Consider the following 7,105-nt stretch of genomic DNA (forward strand, 5'->3'; position numbering starts at 1 on the left):
TATGAAATATGATTGAATGTGTTCCCGGCCATCGTGCCGGGTCGTTGAGAAGGGTCCGGCCATCGTGCCGAGGGGGTATATGTGGGTGGGTTTTTTTTATGCAGGTATAAAATTAGGGTAGACTCATTTGTTGTTTTACAGCAATGGTCATGCCGAAATTTTCTTGTTTTACAGCATAGGTCATGCCAAATTTTTCCGTTTTTTTTAAATTACTTTTATATGTGTTGGTTAGGAATCTCAGGCTCGCGTTGAAGAGGTGCCTGAGCAGCCACCGGTTGTGGAGGGAGAAGTCGAAGAAGAAGCGGGGGCATCTTCCTCGAGCTCGGAAATTGCCATGAGCGATGGCTTCGAGCATGGCGAAGAAGGAGCCAAGGAGCAGCTGTTCCTTGAAGGAGTCGAGGAGCAGCTGCTCCTTGAAGGAGCAGCTAACGAGGAAGAAGCCCAGGGTGCGACGTCTCAGGCTACGGAGTCGACTACTCAGTCGAAGTCCAAGCGGAGGGCGAACAAGGTGCTGACGGAGTCGTGGGTCGTCACCAAGCTAAATAAAGAAAGTTACCCGGAGGAACCGGTGGAGGTTGCAGAAAGATTCTTGAACACATGCAACGCTATCGTACGGGTACGCACTCGGATCTATCAAAGATGGAGCGACGTCCCGAAAGCTGTGACGCAGGACTGTTACGAGGCGGCATGGAAGCGGTTTGTGCCTGCCAATGATGAGATCAGGAGACGGTTGGAGTGGCGGATGCACCAAGTCATGAGGAAGGGCCAGAGCACGTGGTAATATAACTGCAGGAAGCTTATCGGCAAAGACTGGAAGACAGTGGTTAACAAGCACTGGAAGGGGATCTCGGAGTAGGACTGAGAGAGGTTCAAGGTGTGGGTCAGGTCAAATGAATTCAAGGCTAGCCAAAAATGGTACAAGGAGTTTCATGAGAAAAGTCACTTCGACCACCGCCTCGGCAGTCGTGGACGCCCCGGAAAGGAGAAGGTGTGGGCGAAGGAGGACGCCGCATTGGACCAAACCGGTATACAGCCGAGGGTCCCAACTTTGCTTCGCGGTGAGCGCTCCAGCAAATGGCTGCGGTCGTCCATGACCGCAAATCAATAGGCGGGCTTGGAGCCTATGTCAGAGAAGCAAGAGGCTGCACTCGTAAGGCCTCGTCCTGACATCTTCTTTTATCGGTTGGGCTTCTTATACTCACATATAAGATTAACACCGAGCATGTTGTTTTTTGTATACATGGTGCAATGGCAGAGTGGGAGTCGGATGGCTCCCACTCGTCTATCAACCAACAGTGGGATGATGCCATCAGCTACGCTCTGCAACAGAATGAGCACGGGGGGCATATGCGAGGTGTCGGTTCTGGGCCCTTTCGCAGGCAGATGGCGAAAGAGCAAGGTTCCCGCAAATGCAGAAGGGCGTCCAGCAAAGAACAGAGCTCAGAGGAATTAGATGGGAAGATCCGGGTGTTGGCGAGGGAGGAGCTCAGGAAGCTCATGCGGCATGCAAGGGACCAACGTGACGTCGACAACTTCATTGATCACGGTGTTTTCCCGCCGGCGCCCATCCAACCAACCCCACCCACACCGGATCCGTCCCCGCTACCCAATAAGAGCACCTCATGCTCCAGCACCGAGTGCCAGCTTGACCCACTTGGGCCACCCGACGAGAACCTCACGGTAAGCGTCTTCCCGCGCTACGAAAAATAGTGAAATACCACTATCATGCTCCAATCTATTAATGATGTTGCCATGTTTGTCATGCGCAGAAGGACGCCAAATGCCGGCTACACATGCCGATGGTGGGGAATCCTCTGGGCGTGCGTGGGTTGCTGATGCCGCGTACGGCCGTGGTGCACCACGTGACCCTGCGAGACGACATGGTCAAGGTGCAGGTGGACTCCGTGCTCAAGGGCTTCGAGGACGAACCGGTCCCTTATCCTCCGCACAAAGAGGCGACGACCCTAAGGGATTGCGTCAACTCCTACCTCATCTAGCCTAAGAGGTTGGTGGTCCTCGCTACGGAGCCTTCTCCATCTTCGTCGCCCGCCTCGGTCCGTCTCCACGCCCGGCGCCTGACGTCTCCGTCGCCGCTTGGCGCCTCACCCGGTCCTTTGGACTACGAGCCCGCGGAACGAGACTTCTCACCACGGCGGAGTGCAGCGACGACAATGCAAGCCAAAATCCTCCGTCGCCGCCCAAACCCGAAGCCATCCGCACCAAGACCCGTCCCTCGGAGAGCCGCAGCACAATCGGCCCCGTTGGAGCCCCGTCCAAGTGCCCCATCTGGGATGCAGGTCCCCCATAAACCGGACAGTTCCAATTTCCTGAGACGCAGGAAAAACAAGTGGGGGACAGGCGGCAAGGCAAGCAAGGGCTCCTCCAAGGAGGGGAAAGAGTCGTCTTCTACGGGAAGAAAACCAATTTTTGTCCAGAGCGACCAGACATTCTGAAGATGTCCACCCACCCCCGTGTTGGAGATATATTGCCTGATGGATCTTATTTCGTGGACAGGCGATTCTTCCAATTTTTGTTGTTCCACCCCGGACAACCGATGGTGTCCCGGGATGACCTGTATCGCCTGCCACGGGAGATGCAAGAGCTCCATGAAAAGTACATGAATGTGGCATCATCAGGCGCAGACCTAACAAATCTGGAAATTAGGGTTCGAGTGCCAAAGCATTATGGGTTCTTCGACTCCAATACGGGGGAAATCCAGAGGGAAAACAACGTTACCTTCGGCGTTGACTTCCTCAACTTGTTTCACCTCTTCAACCGCAAGTGCCTCGACAATGCCATATTAAGACTGTGGTACGTACACTACACGAGGGAGGCCTATAGGGTGAAGCAATATGGGATGGTCGTCGCCGACCCCCTTCTCTTCAACGCCACTTTGCTTGGTCCAGACCCATTGTTGGCCGAAAGTAAAAGGTTGGCGATTGAATACCTCACTCAATTCATGTTGAAGCACCAAGACCGCCGTTTTGTATTGATATTGTACCATCTACAGTTGTTTTGAATTCGCGTGAATACATACATCTTTTTCCGTCGGAAGACTTGCTTGTTATATTATTTGGCTAATACAATGTGCGTCCTTTTGTGAAACAGCGGCCATTGGGTGACAATCGCCATCTACCTCGATATGGGAGGGGTCACATATTTTGATCCATTGCGACGCAAGGGGAATGAACCACAACGCGACTTTGAGCCGATCAAATATGTCATCGACGCAGCCTATCGCGACGCGTTGAAATGGTACACGATGCCTATCTTCAGCCGCAATCATGACGCTCTCCTTAGGCACACTTTCAATTTCCCCTGCAAACAACAGCCTGAAGGATCCGTCTACTGTGGTACTACTGCGCGCACACTATTCAGCAGATGATCAACGACTTCTAGCCGAAGGGGAAGAAGACCTTCGAAGAAGTGAGGAATTGGTTTATGGCCAACGCCAAGTTAGGGCACAACTCAGAATTCTCGTGTACGAGATCCAGATGGACATCGGCGAAATCCTCAATAAGGAGGTCCTCAAATCGAGCAGGGATTACTACGGCGGCGAGATTGTCGCCAAAAGTGGCTAAATTGTGTAGAACACTTCTATTTGTGGCTCATTCTTTCAAACACTTTGTATACATGCATGTGACTTGAATGTTTAATTCGTGTGGAACTTTGTAATATATTTGTTGTTATTCTGTTTCTTTGGTGTTGTATACTGTGCTGCTGTATTCCTGCTATTTCTGTGCTACAGGAATATTTATTTTTATAAATAATTCATTTTTTTTTTGGAAAAACAGTACCAGTGGCGGTTATACACCACCGCCACTGGAAAAGGTTCCAGTGGTGGTGGCAAAAGACCGCCACTAGAAATTTCCAATGGCGGGTAATTTGCTCGCGACTGATGTACTCCACGCACTTTTCGGGTGGTGCCGGAGGGATTTACAGTGGCGGTTTGTAGGTCTTCGGTGGCGGGTATTTTACCCGCCATTGGTGATCTTAGTGCAGCAGTGGCGGTTATTTTACCCGCCACCGGTGCTAAAACCTCCAGTGACACAGAGTTGGTGGCGGGCGTGATCACCGCCACCAACCCCATTTTTTGACCACCACTGGAGGGGTTTTCTGGAGCAGTGGCTAGATGTACCAATTCGACAAAAAATGCCGTGCGCCTGGCGTGTGCTCTTTGGCTATGTGGCACGCCACGTGGCCTTCATCCGGCCCGGTTTGACCCTTTTGAACCAAAATGCACCTGCGTGTTTAAGCACCCGAATGAACCAATTTTACGCTTGATGCACCAGTTTGCACATGCATTGCCAGCGTTATTACCTCTTTTTTGGGGCTAGAGTTTCAGTTAAACACAACTCTTGGGGTTTGCTTAAAAGAGTCACAACTCTTGAGTCAAGTTTTTTTTCCAGAAAACCTTAAATTTCCCGATTAGAAGAATTGAGAGTGATTCTGACATGACGGCCCACCTGTAAGGTCTACATGGTAATCTTTGTCCATCTATTTATCCATTCACCCGTATAGTTTTGTGTCGGAGGGATAGCGAACATAGAGGGAGATGGAGGGGCTGGCTGGAAAAATGGGTAGGCAAAAAGCGGCCACGTAGACCTTACAGCTGGGGCCTGACTTGTCAGAAATGTTGTCAATTCATCTAATAGTCCATTTTTTGGTTTTCCGAACAACCTTGACTCAAGAGTCGTGGTTCTTTGAAGCAAATCTTAAGAGTTGTTAGCCGATTCTGACTGAAACCATGTCCCTAATAGACATGGTTACTTGAAATTTACTGTTTTATTTTTAACGCAAATGATTGTATTGTTCATTCAATCGTACTCCATTATATATATCTCCTCATCTCTACTTCGACTCACTCAATATGATAGCAACATTAAAATCGCTTGCCTTGCAACAACACACATGTTTCTTGCGCAGAAATGAAGCTGTACAGAGTTGATTGCTGCAGGAGCCATCAATACGTGCCATGTCTGTTTTGCAAGCCATCAGAGTCAGAGGTACTAGGAATATGGTCATGGCCAAAGTAATTTGTTAGAGTAGTTTACTTATAGTGAAACATGTCTCATGTGACAGGGCTTTGTTCGGTGTTTTGTTCTAGGAAGCAAAATGTTAGCTTCAGGTTTCGTTTACCTTGTGTAAGCTGTGTACTTGTGCTTTGTTGCCATGCTTTGTGTTTGGATGGATCTCTAGGCCCATGTAATGTATTTTGTGGCGGATGGATGGGCTGGCGTGCCGATGAAGTGTGCATGGGGTGTGTGTTAGTGCGTGAGTTCAGATACTATAGCTGTATTGTAAGAGAGGCTTAAAAAAATAGAGTGAGTTAAAAATAATTAATCTTTCTTCTGTTATAAACCTATGGTGCCCATTATATGTTTTAAGACCGGCTCTCTCATGACCGTTATCCTTATTAAAGGCTTACTCCTAACCGTGATCAAGAAGGGTGAAATAAGAACTAAAGATGGCAGGATGTGTAGATATGTTTTTAATTAAACAAAATAGTTTTAAATCAATTTTGAAATTGTAGGTGTTTGTTTTGTATACTATTTAGATATGATTACAAAGGATATAATGAATCTGCCAAACATGTTTTTGATTTCTGCCTTAAGAGAAGAGGTGAAAAACAAGACAGGGCACGATGACATGGCGCAGCTGGCCCCTCTGGCCAAAAAATGTTGACATAGTGCCAAAATGCAGGGAGTTGGGTAGACCATTTCATCAAAAAAATAATTATACATCTTATAGAACGGTGGCAATATATGAAGGTTTGACTATGAAAGTACTCTTTGGCGCTCGTCTGCCTCGCGCTGACGAATTCTGACCGCGCTGTGCGCTTCCTCCTTTCTCGCTTCCCTTTCCTTTCCTCCTTCCTATTTGCTCCGCCTGCTGCCTCCTTGTCAGCAGTGGCGTTTCTCAGGATCCCGTTCGCGCCTCTCTGCGCTGCTACAGGGAAAAGACGAAGGGACGGACGAGGCCGAGCGTAGGGAGCGCGGACGGGGAAACCTGATCGGAATCATCCGCCAGAATCGATCCTGGCGGAGCTCCGCCAATTAGCTGCGCCCCTATATAGTATAGGAAATATGTTTTTACTTACTTGCGTGAGCATATATCTTACCGCTGGAAACAAGACTTTAAGCACACATAAACTTAGTTTGCACAATGGAAAAGAGAGTTGCTATGCATCTAACGATACCGTGTATGAGACCATCATTTGCTCATCCAACAACTTTGGATCAAATCGGTGCATCACCGTGGAATGAGGGCTGGGAGTATCGGACACAGATCGGACATGTAATGTCGTACGCAAGGCAAATTCGAACGGAAAATGACTCCAGGGATTAGTCGGAAGGTTTAGGCGTTATTTGTTTACATTGTTGATAATAGTGGAATATTACGCTGACGATTTAATCCCATCTCATCTCAAAAAAGTTTTTTTGCGCATTACATGGAAGATATGTTCATTTCAGAAGGCCCTACCGCACATAGAGAGTCGATTTCTCATAGTGGTTACTCTCGCAGCACACTCCCCCATTAGTTGGTGCAACCAAACATCAAGTTTGTAGTACCTCAAACGGTCACACCTCTGGCCTTTGGCCCACTTTCTTGATGCACCGCATGACAAAGAGAGTGCCCGCCGCAAGGAGCAATTGGGATCTAATCTCTTTTCTTCCCAGAAAAAAACCCAAGAATGTACGGTTGTGTAGATATAGCAAGACAGTTTCTTTTTAAGTGCGAAACGATCTATTCTCATACTGACTTTCCAAAAGGTTGGTTGGGGATAACGTTTCCAAATTTCAGAAACAAAGATTTCATAATACTATTTCGGTACTACTCTCTCCGATCTTAAATTGTTGTCGAGTTTTTGAACTAAAAGCAACGACAACAATTTAGGATCGGGAGTATTGTTTAAATTTACGAAATTAAATACAGAGTAGGCAGATACCTAAACAGACATACGGAGTAATAAATTCTGTTAAGATTAAAGCATAGTTTCATTGGAAGATTAAAGCGTAGTTTCACGTGTGCTTTCACCAAACATGTGCGTTGGGTCGAACAAGGACGCAACACCCATAAAGAAATCCTACAGTCAATAATTCCA

Source organism: Brachypodium distachyon, chromosome 4 (assembly GCF_000005505.3).
Source record: "Brachypodium distachyon strain Bd21 chromosome 4, Brachypodium_distachyon_v3.0, whole genome shotgun sequence".
In the NCBI taxonomy this organism is placed as follows: Eukaryota; Viridiplantae; Streptophyta; class Magnoliopsida; order Poales; family Poaceae; genus Brachypodium; species Brachypodium distachyon.